Raw genomic sequence first — 15,336 nt, 5'->3', positions numbered from 1 at the left:
TAATTTGTTGGATGTCAGCGTTGTTCGCTGGCCAGCATTGATAGCACATCCCATTTTGCCCTGGAGAAGGTGGTAATCGGCTATCTGCTTGCACCGCTGCATTCAAAGTGCTGTAGGTTGACCCACAATGCCAGAGGGAGGGAATTCCAGCATTTAAACACAATGACGCTGAAGAAACCACGGTTTACTTGCAAGCAGGTGGTGTGGTTCTCTAGTACCTGTTGCCCTTGTCCCACAAGATGGAAGTGGCCGGAATTTGTAAAGTGCTGTTGAAGGATCTTGGCTGAATATCTGCAGTGTGTCTTGCAGATAGTAAACACTGAGAGCCAGAGTTGGATGAATTTAATTTTTGTAGATGTGGTGCCAATCAAGCGGGTTTTTGTTTGGCCTGGATGGTGTGAAGCTTCTTGAGTATTTTAGGATTTGTACCCATCCAGGCAACTGGGCAGCATTCCATACAATTCATCCTGAGTTGTGCCTCTTGATGATAGATCGACTTTTGGGTGTTAGGAGGTGACTTACGTGGCGCAGTATCACTCTTATCTAACCTGCTATTGTAGCCAATGTTTTCATGTGGTTTGTCCAGTTGACTTTCTGATCAACGATAAATCCAATGCTTTTGAGTGTGGGGGGTTCGGTGATGGTAATACTGTTTAATGTCAAGGGGCAATAGTTACACTCTCTCTTATTGGGAATGGTCATTGTCTGGCATTTGTGTGACGCGAAGGTTATTTGCCACTTGTCTGTTCAAGTCTAGATATTGTGCAGATACTGAGCACGGACTGCTTTAGTATATGAGTAGTCGCGAGTATTGCCAAACACGATGCATTCATTGGTGAAAACCCCCATTTCTGACCTTATTAGGGAAGATTGTTGATGATGCAGCTGAAAATAGGATACTAACCTGAGGGATTCAGGCAAAGATATACTTTAGCAGAGATGACTGACTCTCCACAACCACAGCCATATTCCTTTGTACTTGGTTTAACTCTAACCAATGAAGTGTTTGCCCCCAATATTCTTTGATCTCAGTTTTGCCAGCGGTCCGTGATACCAAACTCTGTTAAATGCGAAATTGATGTACAGGGCTGTTATTCTCATTTCAACAATGTACTTACGCTGGTTTGTCCATGTTTAAAACAAGGCTGTAATGAGATCTGGAGCTGAGTGACCCTGGCGAAAGACAAACTGGGCGTCACAAAGCAGGTTGTTGCTGAGCAGGTGGTGGGTTGGATTTGTCCTGCTTTTTGTGTACAGGGCATAGTTTAGCAATTTTGCATATTTTGAGGCGGATGCCACTGTTGCAGCTGTGCTGGAAGAGGTTGGCTAGAGCAGTAGCAAGTTCTGGAGCACACGTCTTCAGTACTATTGTCGGAATGTTATCAAGGCCAACTGATTTTGCAGCATCCTGTGCCTCCAGTCGTTGCTTGATATCATGTGAAGTACATCGGATTGCATGGAGACTGTTATCTGTGATGCTGTATACCACTGAAGGAGCCCGAGATGGATTATACACTCGGCAATTCTGAAGAAAATTGCGAATGCATCAGCATTATATTTTTTTACGGATGTGTTGGCCAATGAGCTGATGAAGAAGTTTTTGAAACTAAAGTGCAACAAAACAAATAGACACAGTTCTTTGAAACATTCTGCATGGAGAAAGTTACTTGTTCTTGTTTATTCTCAGTAACATCTTTGTTAATGCATCTGATAACAGTACATGCTTCTGAACTAGTGCCTAATCACCGTCATCATGACCCGAAATTCAAAAATGTGGAACTCGGTTAGCACGAGTGTGAAGCCGACACAAACATGAATAATATCTTTTAGAACACAACCAAACAAAGAATCTTACAAAACTTCAGAAAAGAGAACTGCACAGATATGATAACATCTGTGGGATGATATTAAAGTTTCACGTGCAATAACCCTCCTTCAGCGCAATTCGGTCTGGGAAATTTGAACGCAATGAGAAAATGGGGGAATACCTGGAATGAAGTGCAATTGTAGAAGAACAAAATTGTGGTTTAATAATGTTTTAGAGGGACGGAGACGGTGGTCATCACTTTGGCTCCAGATACACAGCCACGTGGTCGAATCTTAGCTGCCCTCCGGGACAATTTGCATAACAAATGCTAGTCAAGCCAATGACACCAATCTCCTTTGAAATGTTGTTTTTCAAAATGCAGTGGAACGAATTTGGTTCATTTGCATCACGGAGAAAATTTGTCGAATTCACTCGCTGAAAAAGAATCAAAGACTTTATAAATCTGTCTAAACCTATGTTATATTTTGGTTCAGATCATCGTCTAATTCACTCTGAGAAATATTGTATGACATAGCGTTTAATAATCTAGGGGCAAATGTACATGAAAGTTTTGTCTGAACTCGCTGATCTGCGATTTCTTTGAGAATTGCCTTTTGTGAATTTGTACACCCATTATCATATTAACATGAAGGGGACTGGAGAAATTATCACTTCTAACTCTTCCCGAACATTTCACATTTTTTAAACAAAATTTCTCAGTTTGTACCGGTTTAAGGTCTCTCACTGATGACAGGCCCAATCTAAAAAAGAAAACACACAATGAATAGATTTGTCTCTGTCTGTTCAGTGGGATTCGGATTTAACATGGTTTCCCCAGTGCGCATTAGTATTCTGATGGTTCCTGAATAAAGCTTCACACTTACAGAATGTGCCAATATCTATTAAGTGCAAAGAGGCATGATTTTACGTTTTATTAGAGAAAGCAATGCCTGGAAAGGGGATAATTAGCTTCTTAGAGTTTACTCTTCATACTCGGTATTCAGTTCAGCTCAATTGAGAACCTCATATCAAAGTTTCAGTGAATGAAAAGAAAACGCCCTTGGGCATGCTAGCCTTCATTGAAAGGCATGATGCGGAGAAGTTGGTTTTGGATGACCAAAGTTAAAAAAACAGATGATAGTCCAACAGGTTATTAGGAAGCCCTAGCTTTTCGCGCACTGCTCCTTTGTCAGGTCGTTCTGGATTATAAAATCATAAGTCACCGAATGTACGGCAAAACATTACAGCGTCATGCGACTGAAATTATATGTTGAGCAAAGCTGAATTGTTGTTAAGTCTTTTATCTGTTAGAGTGGGTAGCAGGTTCATTAGTGTGCAAACCCGGAACATCCTATAAGTCACCTCCTCGAGAAAACTTAAGGTTATAGAACAAAAGCTGACATCTCCGCTCAGACAATGCATTAAAGGTGCGAGGTCACATTCAGTCCGTATCCCAAACTTCAGTCGGACTGGTCTATTTCCAAATTGGAATTTACAAAATATTACATGTATTGACTGCCCGCATTGACTGCCAGGAGCTTGTGCAATATTTGTCAATAATGGAACATTATATCAAAGTTCTACAAATGAAACGTCACTCAAAGACATTTGTGTGTGCACATGCAGGTAGTGGAGAGAGAGATAAAGAGAGAGAGAATACATCTGAAAGAGAATATGTGCGTATGAGTGCTCGAGAGGGCGTGTGTGTTTGTGTCCGTAAAAACATGGTTAAGAGCGTGGTTGGATTCGATGGTGTATAGGCCTGTGAGAGAGTGTGTGTGTAGATATAAGTATGGGGATGCATGTGTCTGTGTATGAAAGACAGCGTGTTTATGAGAGAGGGTCTGCCTGACCGTGTGAGTATGTACTTTGGAGCCGTTACAGAAAAGATTTATTGGAATGTTGCCTGATATGAGGCAATTCGAGCCATGAAGAAGAATCACGGAAAGAGTTTAAAAAAACATATGGGATAACTGTCTGATATTTTTGCAACATCATTCGTCACGGATGAGTTCCCAGAAGACTGTTGTGCCCTTACTAAAAAAAACTGCAAAAACACTATCCTGGGAAATATAAACCAGTTATCCTAACATTTGTGGCAGACAAGCTAGTATAAAAGAATCTGAGCAATAATATACATGCATTTATGAGACGTTATGCCTCACAAATTTGTTAGCGCTCTTTGATGTAGTGATAAGAAATGTTGATGAGGACAGCTCAGTAGAGTCATCTTTTTGAATTTCATTAAGGTCTTTGATAAAGTTCCTTATACCTTACTGCTCTGGATGGTTGGAGCTCTTGGAATCTAGGCGGAGTAGGCAAATTGGATATACAACAGACTTGATGGTAGGAAGCAAAGGGTATTAGTGGAAGAATGCCTGTTGGTTTGGATGCCTGTGACTGGCAAAGTGTCTGAGGGGTTGGGGTAGGCCCATTGCTGTTTGTTATCTATATCAAGGATCTGGCCGAGAATGTTCAAGGCAAGGATAGGAAGTTTGCAGATGACATCAAAATGGGCTGCACCTTGCACAGCGAGGAATGTTTTCAGAAATTGCAGCAGTACCAGAACAAAATTGAGACTTGGGCTGAGAAATGTCAAATTGAGTTTAATATGAATAAGTTTAAGTTCTTTCCTTTTGGAAAGTCAAATGATATTCGGAATATTAGGGCCTTGAGTAGTGTCGTGGTATAGGGGGACCACGGAGATCAGATGCATGGTTCTCTCAAAGTGGAATTACAGACAGACTGGGAGATGAACGACACGTTTGGCACAATGGTCCTCATCAGTCAGCGCAATGATTTTCGAAGCTGGAAAGTTATGTTGCATTTGTGCTCGAGTTTGGTAAGGCCGCAATTGGAAAGTTCTTGATATATGAAGCATGTTATTCAACTGGAACGAGTACAAAAGAAATTTACAAGGATGTTACCAAACTTAAGGGTCGGAATTAGAGTGAGAGGTTGGACAAGCAATGACATTTTTCTGTTTACACTGTGGAATGCTGAGGTGGGATCTCATGCATATATATATAAGATCATGAAGGAATGAGTTGCAGAAGAAGTGGTGAACGCTGTTGCAATTGAAGCATTCCAAAGGCATTTGGATGGGTATATGATGAAGAGGTCTAGAGGGATGTGGGTCAAGTGCTGGCAAATGTGACTGCATTAGGTTAGGGTATCTGTTCGGTATGACGAGTTGGTGGAAGGGTCTGTTTCTGTGCTGTACATCTCAATGCCTCCATGATTCTATAAGTTGCATGGATAGCTGAATGCACTCACTCTGTTTCCCAAGATTGGGGAATCGAGAACAAGACAGCAGCAATTTAAAGCAAGGAGGGTTAGATTGAAAGGAAATGTTTGCAACAACTTTTTATACTGGTGCTGAGACGCATATGATCTGAGCAGCACGTGGAAGTCTTTGAGGTAGTTCCATTAACAAGTTTTAAAAGACATTCAGTTAAATACGTCGGTAGGAGCGGATTAGAAACATTTTAGCCATGTGCAGAGAAATGGGGCTACTGTGAATGGACATTATTGCCAGCATGGCGCAGGTTGAAAACAAGGCCCCGTCTCCATGCTGTAAAATTCTATTACGTCCAGTAACTATGGCGACACAGCGCTACAACATTTTGATTAAATTATGCTTGCGTTCATTTTCTTTTTTGACTTTTCAATAATCTATCCGCGAACTTAGCAGAGGTGGAATGAAGGTTAAGGCATTTTAATGTTCCTCCTGCACAATGTGAAAGAGAAGGTTCAAGTAAGCGTGTCCAAGCTGACTTCATCTGCGGGAAGTGCACACAATTCCAGCTCTTCAAAATCAGCGTTAGGGAAATGGAGCTGGGTTGGAGCTACTTTGAAACATTCGAGAGGCTGGGGGAGCAAATGTGTGAAGTTAAAGAAAGATCCCCACAATTCAGGTACAAAAATGATAGCTGGTGTATGTTCAGGGGTCAGAAAGATAACACGCAGACAATGCAGGGTTCCCATGTGACTGTTGCTCTCACTAATAAGTATAGAGTTTTGGATACTGTTTGGGGTGATACCTTACCGGATATAAGCCATGTTGTCCAGATGTCTTCCTGTGGCTCAGAAGTGAAAGGTTTGAGGAGCAGAGCATAAGTCAATGGTGATTCTATTGTTGGGGGACGGATACGAGTTTCTGTGGGAACGAGAGCGATTCACTGTCAGTTTGTTTCCTCTCAGGTGCCAGGGTTCGCGATGTCTCTGATCGTGTTTTTGGGATCCATAAGGGGAAGGGAGAGCAAAAGCAAGACGTGGTCCAAATAGGCACCAACGATGTAGGTAGGAAAAGGGATGGAGATTTAAGACAGATATTCAGAGAGCTAGGGTAGAAGCTAAGAGCGAGAACAAATAGAGTTGTTACCTCTGTTCTGTTACCTGGGCCATGTTCTAACGATGCGTGGAATAGGGAGAGAGACCAGTTGAACACATGACAACAGAGATGGTGCAGGAGGACAGGGATAATTGCGTCTCATTCTCGGATAGTTGCGAAAATAAGGTACCAATACCCTGAGAGGCAGGGGTAATGGCGTAGTCCTTCTGGATCTTTTAAACTAATTGAGCCAAAAGATGAGAACATAAATCGAAGGTCCACGTCCAGGGGTTTGAGAGTAGTGAGGTCAGAAATAAGTTTTCATAGTCGCAAGAGCGCACTGGCAAGCAGAAATGTAATTTGGAGAGTATCTACTTCTATTGCAGGAGCATCCGGAAGAAAATGGCTGAATTTGAGGCAAGGGTTGATACGTGGGACTTTGATGTTGTGGCCATTTCGGAGATATGAACAGAGCAGCGATTGGGTACGGTTACCGCAGATCTTGGCGTGTATTGCTTCAGGAAGAAGAGGGAATGTGGTAAAAGAGGGAGGGTTCTTGCTTCGTTAGTCAAGGACAGTATTACGGAGGCGGAAAGGACGTTGAGGACTCGACTACTGAGGTAGTATTGGCTGAGTTTTGAAAGAAGAAAGGAAAAGTCACCCTTTTACGGAGTTTTTGCAGGCCTCCAAATGGTTCCAGAGAAGTAGAGGAAAGGAGAGCAAAGGTGGTTCTGGATAGGAGCTCGAACAACTGGGTAGTTGTTATGGGGGTTTTAACTTTCCCAATATTGATTGGAAATGCTTCAGTTCCAGTAATTTAGACGTGCAGTTTTTGTCACGTGTGTGCAGTATCAGCTTGCTGACAGAGTATGCAGACAGGCCAAAAATGGGAGAGGCCACATTGGATTTGATACTGGGTAATGAACGTGGTCAGGTTATTGTTTTGGATGTACGTGATGACTTTTGTGATACTGACCACAATTTTGTTATGTTTACTTTATTGATGAAAAGGCATAGGTTTTTCTAACCACAGGGCATGAGTTCTATCTGGGGAAAGGCAATTATGATGCGATTTGGTAAGATTTAGGATGCATCAGATAGGGAAGGAAACTGCAGATGATGCGCAAAATTGAACTGGCGATCTTATTCAAGTACAGCTGTGCCGTACCCTTGAAAAGAATGCAACTGTCAGGCAAGAAGGTTTTGGTCGAACGAGGGAGCCGTGGTTCACTAAAGAAATGAATCACTTGTCAAAGAAAGCAGAAGGGAAATGTAAGAATCAGACGTGAAGACTCAGTTCAGGCCCTTGAGAGTAAGACATTCGCCAGGAAAGACCTAAAGAGTGAACTAAGAAGAGCCAAGAGGGTACACTAGAAGTCGTTGGCAGGTTGGATCAAGGAAAACCTTAGGCGTTTTGTAGGTATGTTAGCAAAAAACAAATAGTTTGACAAAGTTGAGATTAGGGCCAATCAAGGAGAGCAGTGGGAATAGTTGCGTGAAGTCCAGGAGATAGGAGAAGTGATAAATGAATATTTTTCTTCAGTATTCACACAGGAAAACGACAACCTCGTCGAGGACAATATTGGGATATGGGCAACTAGATTAAACATGATTGAGATTAACAAGGAGGAGGTCTTAGCAATTCTGGCAAGTGTGAAACACAAATGTCCTCTGGGTCGAATAGAGTCTACCCAAGGATTTGCTGTAGAACCAGGGAGGAGATTGCAGTGCCCTTGGTTTTGACCTCTCTGTCGTTATTGTCTTTTGGGATAGTGCAACAAGATTCGAGAATAGCATATGTTGACCCGTTGTTCAAGAATGGAATCAGAGATCCACCTCATAGTTGGAGTCCAGTGAGCTTTACTCCAGTTGTGGGTAAATTGTTGTATTAAGTATTAACTTACAGGGTTTTTAATCATACAGAAAGGAATACTCTGATTAAGGACAGACGAAGGGTATGTGCTGCCTCAAAAATCTTTTTGGGTTCTTTAAAAAGGTGACCAAACAGGTCTATGAGAGTTAAGCGGTTGATGCGGTGTATATGGATTGCAGTAAATCTTTTGGTAAGTTTCTCCACGGTAGGATGTTGCCGTAAATACGGATACATGGGATAGACATTCATTTTGCGGTTTTGATCAGAACTTGGCTAGCTGGAAGAAGACAGAGATTGGTGACTGATGCAAAATATTCACTCGTATTCAGTGATTGGAGTGTATGACAAGGATCTGTTCTGGGGAAACTGTGTGTGTCAATTGGCAAAATGTCTCGATGAATTCGTAGGAGCATGTGCAAGAAAATTTGTAAATGACACGAATAGAGCTGCAGCTGTCGATAGTTTACAGAGGGACACAGATATTCTGCAGAGCTGGACTGAGAGGTGGCAATGGAGTTTAATGCGGAAAAGTGTATGAGGCTTCACTTTTGAAGGAGCAACAGGAATGCAATTTACTGGACGAATGGTGATATTATTGGGGGTGTAGATGAACAGAAGAGTCTCGATGTTCATAGAAATATAGATCCCTTTAAGTTGCTACCCAATTTGAAAGGATTGATGTGAAGCCATACAGTGTGTCAGCTTTTATTGGAATAGAGATTGAGTTCCAGAGCTCGGAGGTGACCTTACAATTGTGCAAAACCCTGGAGTGCTGAATACAGTTCCTTTCATCACATTATAGGAAGGATGTGGAATCTTTGGAAAGCATTGCCTCACAAAGAAATAAATGAAAATGCTGAGGAATTATGATTGTTTTCGTTCGAGACAAGAAAGTTAAGAGTTGACTAAATTGAGAAACATTCCATTATAAGAGGATTAAATCAGGTGGACAGTTGAGTGCCTGCTTTTTTTTTCCTCGGATGGTGATGGCTATCAAGAGGTGACATAGATTTAAATTGAACCGTGATAGATGTAGGACAGATGTCAGATGGAGTTTCGTCAGTCAGTGCAGTAAGGGCGTGGAAAGCTCTACCTGCAACAGTCGTGCAGTAGGCAACTTTAGGTTCATTTAAACGGTCATTGCATAAACATAACAATGAAAATGTAATAATGTAGGTTAGATGAGCTTTAGATTGGTTTCAAAGGCTATTAATATTGTTGGCCGGCCAAATCATATTGTCATTTCTTAACTATGCCACGTTACATCAGCAATGTTTCTTTCAAACGATTCAGTTTTTTTGAGCGAAGTAAATATTTCTCAAGGAAGGTTTTGTTATCAATTAGATTTTGACACCTCTCCCTCTAACAAATAAAGCAAAAACAACCAACAAGAAGCACCTGGCTCAATAATCTGGAAAAGGGTTTGTAAAATTGGAGAAATTTAATCGCAAGTGATTAAACAAAATAAGTCGGTGAGTCTCAATTGATAATAAAGAAGCAATAACTTAGTTATATAACTGTAACAGTGACAGAATTAATTAAAGTATTAGCAAACCATCAAACTGCTGAGTATTCCCGGATAGAAAAATTTTGGAATGGTATGCTGCTCCATAAAAAAAAGCGAATCTCACTCAGAAACCAAAAACGAAAAAAATTATTCTCTCGAAATTACCAACAGGTTACGTGTCTTCTGGAATGTCTTTGTCACCTCTGTCGATCTGTTATGAATCCAGTTTCCCCAGCGGATTCTTAAGTCTTTGTTATGTGTATAGTGTTTTGTCTAAATCACTGCTGATTGTGAGAGTCAACTTTTCTCTCGTTAGCTGAGGGCTGTTGGTTCTGTCGAATGGAAATTACTTTCGTGGTATTTGCCCAACTGCTCCATTTTTTGATACCCGAGTTGACATATCAATATTTCTTATAACAGGATTGATCCTACGTAGTCACCAGACCAACATCCGTATATCATCGCATGATTCTCCGCCATTTCAGCCACTGACAAATGGACTGCACCACCAGAGATATATTTCCCTCCCTACTGCATTCACTTTCTGTAAAGACGGTTCTCTACACGACTACGATGTCAGATGTACGCCATGCTCCACGCACAGCACCTTCCCCAGCCACCACAGGAATTGGACAACCTGCGCCCACTCTGCCCTATTCTCCTCCGCCCAAGGCGATGAAGGTGCCTTGCACATCCATCAAAGCTTCACCTGCAATTGCACACATATCATGTACTGTGTCAGTTGCTTCTGATGCGATATGCTATACGTCGAGGAGATAGGATGCCTACTCTCAGAACACTTCAGCAAGCATCTTTGGAAACCCAAAATAACCAACCCCACCGCCCCGTGGCCGAATAATTCAACTTCCCTTCCCACTCCACCGAGAGCATCGCCAATCCTTTACCACGCAAAGTGTGGAGAAAGAAAGCCTTATCTTCCACCGCTGGATCCTCCAACCCCATGGCATCGATATGGATTTCACCAGTTTCCTCCTTTTCCCTCCCCCCCACCTTATCCCAGTTCCAACCTTGCAGCTCAGCCCCGCCCTCATGAGCTCTCCCATCTGTCCATCTTCGTTCCCACCTATCCACTCCACCATCACCATCGACCTATCACCTGTACGCCAACCTATTGCACTTTCAGCTACCTTTCCCCCTCCCATTTATCTCTACCTCCCCGAGGATCCCAGTCTCATGAAGAGCTGAAGGCCTTTTGCCCGAAACGTCAATTTTTCTACTCCTGGGATGCTACCTGACCTGCTACGCTTATCAATCACCATACACTTGACTCTCATCTCCAGCATCTGCAGTCCTCACTTTCGCCTGGATACATTGAATTGACTAGCAATTAGTGGATTAAATATACTGCATAGAAATATTAGTCACTTTTTCGTGAGAATCGGAAGAACGTCTATTGGTTTAGGTTTTGACAGCTCACGAAGTCTTGCAATATATACTTGAACAATTAACACGTTTTCGAAACAAGAAAATGCCGGCCAGGTCACTCTTTAACTTTCTCTTGGTGGGGCAAAATGGCTGCCGTCTCCAATCTTCGATGATATCTGTTGTTTATCAGCTGTCGTGTCGTCAGTTGCAATGAAATGTTGATAACTTCAGAATCACACTTGGAAGGAATGAGTACAATAACATTTAAACAATATGTGAAACACCTGAAAAGAAGCCAAAACTCTAGGAATAGATTAGATTGTCCGTGAAGGGACAGTGAGCATTTTTATTTCCTGAAATGTCCATTATGGGCTTATGGTCAATGCATAAGCCATAATTGCAGTTCTACATTGGAAACGTTGTACACGTCAATATCTTGATTTATTAAATTGTTTTTGCTGAGCGAACTACTCAGGAATGCAAACATCAGCCTACCTGATTGATGTTCTGCCAGAGTGAGAATTGAAATTTCGTCTACCTGACATGAATGGTACACTAAGGGAAAGAATGAATACTCGATGACCCAATGACAGCTTGATTGCAACGTTTTCCTCCGAAAAGCTGCAGTGTCCAATTGCCCTAATAGTGTGGTTGACTCTTTGACTTCAGCAGACCACAAACATCTGTCACAATGAACAGTTTTAAAGGCTGACTAGACCTACCTACGAGAGGTAATCAACATACAGCATGTCATTTGAATCTCCACTTACTCAAAATCCCTCAGATTCTCCAAGAACAATACCTTTCAATCCTTCAATCAGGTAAACTCCAATGTACATTACACAACTACACACTTCCCTAACTCATCCACATCACCAGCACATGCAGATAATTCACGTGACCAGGTCAAATAGCTTTGTCCCTGGAAATCACAGGCTACTCATTCATTTTTCAAGAGTTCAAGGATAGTATTGCCCTTTTTTTTACATGAGAAGAGTAAGTTTTAAAAACGACACGATTGACAACATGCTTTACAAAGGGAGAGTTTCCTTTGTGGAATGAACGTCTGAAGGATGTGATGGATGCGAAAGAAGTTGCAAAGTTTAAAGCAACATTTGGATTAGTATATGAATAAGAAAGATTTGCAGGGATATGGGCCTGCACTTGGGACTAGTTTAGATTCGTTACACTTTTGGCAAGGACTAGTTCGAATCAGTTTTTCCTTCTGTGCTGGATAACTCAATGACTCGAAACTTTCGGACCACTGATTTGTTCACGAATCCATTAATGTTTTCAGAAACCAGAGTCCTGATCAAGTAATCCTATCTACTAGATACCATGCTCAACACAGTGTCTATTTCACCTTCGTCTATAAATCCTGTTACAAATGTTCAGGATGCACTCAGTCTAACATCCCTGAGCCAGAGCTTGAAGGCTTTTCTTTGAAGAATCGTAAATCAGTCTCGTCAATTAACTCTTGGTGAGCAGAGTATAAACTGTCAGCAGTGACTGAGAGTTTTGGAATAGTTTCGAGGTTCCAGCTCACGCTAGTTGGGGTAACCTGCCAGCTGCTATGCAGAGAACGTTAGGTGTAGAAATACATCGAGGAACACGGCAACACTGCGCAATTTTGGATAATCAGTAAAATACCTGATGGCGTTCTAAACAATTTTCATCTGAGAAAGGATACCACTCGCAAAAGGATGTGCTCGTAGTGTTATCCAAGAGCAAATGAAAGGGTGATGCTTGGTGATGTCGTCGAAATTAAATGGACTCGACTCAACTGCGAGCAAGAGCAGAGAAAAACCTTTATTTTTAACTTCTGCATGCAGGGGACTCATACGCGTAGCAATTACGCCTTGTGTAAGTGCCCTGAACAAATTTCACATATTATTTTTCTAATATCCTTATAACACGCTAAAGGACAAGAGCTGGGAATCATTCGAGCTCTTACTTTCCCATTCCCTTGCTGTGTATATAATTTCTTACTGTCTTTATGTTTCCCTTCGCTTTTTTGCTGAATTCGACTCTTCGCAAGATCATGTTGACTGTTTGCAAAGTTCAATGAAGCCAAGCTGTCTCCTCGACTGCAAGATTCAGCATAACATTAGATTTAGAAAAGCAATCTCTTTCAGATTGCAGAGTAAATGTTTATTTTGTTAATTTTCCATTACAGTGGGGATTCACAAACCAATGAGAGTCAGAGAGTTAAATTTGAAGAATTGAAAACAATTCAGAGAGTAATACAACATAACCATTGCATAGATTATCTATCCAAAAGTGTGCACAGTGATGTAGTATCACAGAACCACCCGGGTTCGAAGGAATGGTTCGGCCCATCGAATCTGCATCGGCATAACAATGACAAATAAATCAACATTTATTCCATTTCCCTTTTGGCACATTTCTGTGAACTGAACGAAATTTTAAAAACTGACCCAATATATTTTATAGATTGCGAGTTTTGCGCACCACCTACTTTCTCAAATCCCATCCAAACCTCTGACTTTCTCCTAATATGTATGCTCCCGTGTTACTGACCAGGCGACTACAATGAACAACTCCTTTCTATTCATTCTGTCCATGCCGTTCATCATATTACACCGCACAAACTTGGTCCCTCTCAATTTTGTCTAGTCATAAAAAACACAACCCGATCTTATCCAATCTCGTTTCAAAGTTGGAATTCTCCATCTTCCCCAACATGGGTGACTATTTCGATCGCATCACTACCTCACAGTGCCAGCTACACCGTTTCGATTCCAGCCTTGATCGACTTTCTGTGTGGAGTTTGCACATTCGCCCCGTGTTTGCTCCAGTTTCTTCTCACAATACCAAAAATGGTCGATTTCGGTGAAATGGCAATGCTAAATGGCCCACAGTGTTCAGCGATCTATAGGCTTGATTTTTTAGTCACTGTTAAATATGGGATTATACAATATGGGAATGGGTGTGTTTCTATATTTACTCTACGGAGAATAGGTGTGAACTTGTTGGGCCGAAGAGAATGTTTTCCACACTGCAGAGATCTCAGAACACCCGAGTGAATCTGCAACGCATGCCACCGAGTTGCACACAGTGCTCCAGACTTTAGTGGCTGAACTAAAGTCCAATACATCTCCAACGTAAACTGTCTGCTTTAATAATCTATGGCACGGCTGATAAAAAGCAATTGGTTCATGGAACTTCATAAAAATAATTTTCTATTTTGTCACCTAAAGGGAACTGCGGATGTGCACAGTGGACACTTCAGAATAATTTATTAAAAGATTTTTTTACAGGAATACAGTAAGAGCTCCAATTTCAGACAAAATCATTTTGCTTATTTACATAATGTAGCAAGTATATCAATAGAATACTTGAGTCCATTCTTTAACTCCTCCCTGAATTTTGTCTGGGTCAGTGCATAAATGCATGTGTTTGTACAAGAACTCAGAAGTCGCAGCATGAATCCAAATTCTTGAAGGATAAATATTGGATGATTATATGTCTTGTCTTTATAGTTATAATTAACAATTTGCCAGCCCAAAGAATGTACTACATTTGTCATCCACAACAATATGAAATTAGCAGATAAAGTGAAGAGCAAAATTAAGGATTTTCTACGGTTTACAATTTCAGGATCGATTCTACCTTCTCTTTTTTTATGGCCCTGAAGACGCAGGCGGACTCTATTGGTGACTATTACATTCCTGACAGTGAGAACGTTGAACACCAGAATCAATGCAATTGGAAGCAGAGGTGTAATAATACTATGCATCCACTCATAGATAGTCCAGAAGAATGCATTATAATATTCTGGTGCTAAGTTACAAAACCATGGTACATTATTAGAAACAAAATCAGGGACAAATACAAAGTACCAGGGAATTGAGCGTAAACAGCTGACAATGCTTACAGCTCCTATAACCAATGCCGCCATTCTCTTGTTGCAGTATCTTGACTTTAGTTTCTGACAACAAATGGCTATAAACCGATCAAATGTGAAAGCAACCGTGAACCAAACAGAACAGTCCATGGCCATAAGAAACAGAACAATTCTAACTGCACACAGAGGAGTGATGTACAGAAATGTAACTGGAAAATGAATATTGTTAATTCTGTCCAGTAGGACATTGAAAATTACCAGTGTTAGATCTGCTGCTGACATTGCCAACAAGTAGAACGTGATGCATTTGGAGAGGCCACAGTTTCCTCGATACAGAATTACGATCGCCACTACGTTAACTGAAAGAAAAATCGCAGAATATTGCCATTGATTTTGGCTGCTGCCACAAAGACAGCATCAATTGAATATGATTACAAAAATACAACACTTACGACAGAATAATTAAAACTATGTCTTCATGGTATACTCTGCAAGTCAATTGAATGAGATAAGTCATTAACTTCTATCATTACTTGATCTTTTGGAAGGAAATACGTCAGCA

This window comes from Chiloscyllium punctatum, chromosome 51, assembly GCF_047496795.1.
Source record: "Chiloscyllium punctatum isolate Juve2018m chromosome 51, sChiPun1.3, whole genome shotgun sequence".
In the NCBI taxonomy this organism is placed as follows: domain Eukaryota; kingdom Metazoa; phylum Chordata; class Chondrichthyes; order Orectolobiformes; family Hemiscylliidae; genus Chiloscyllium; species Chiloscyllium punctatum.
This window is presented reverse-complemented; position numbering follows the sequence as displayed.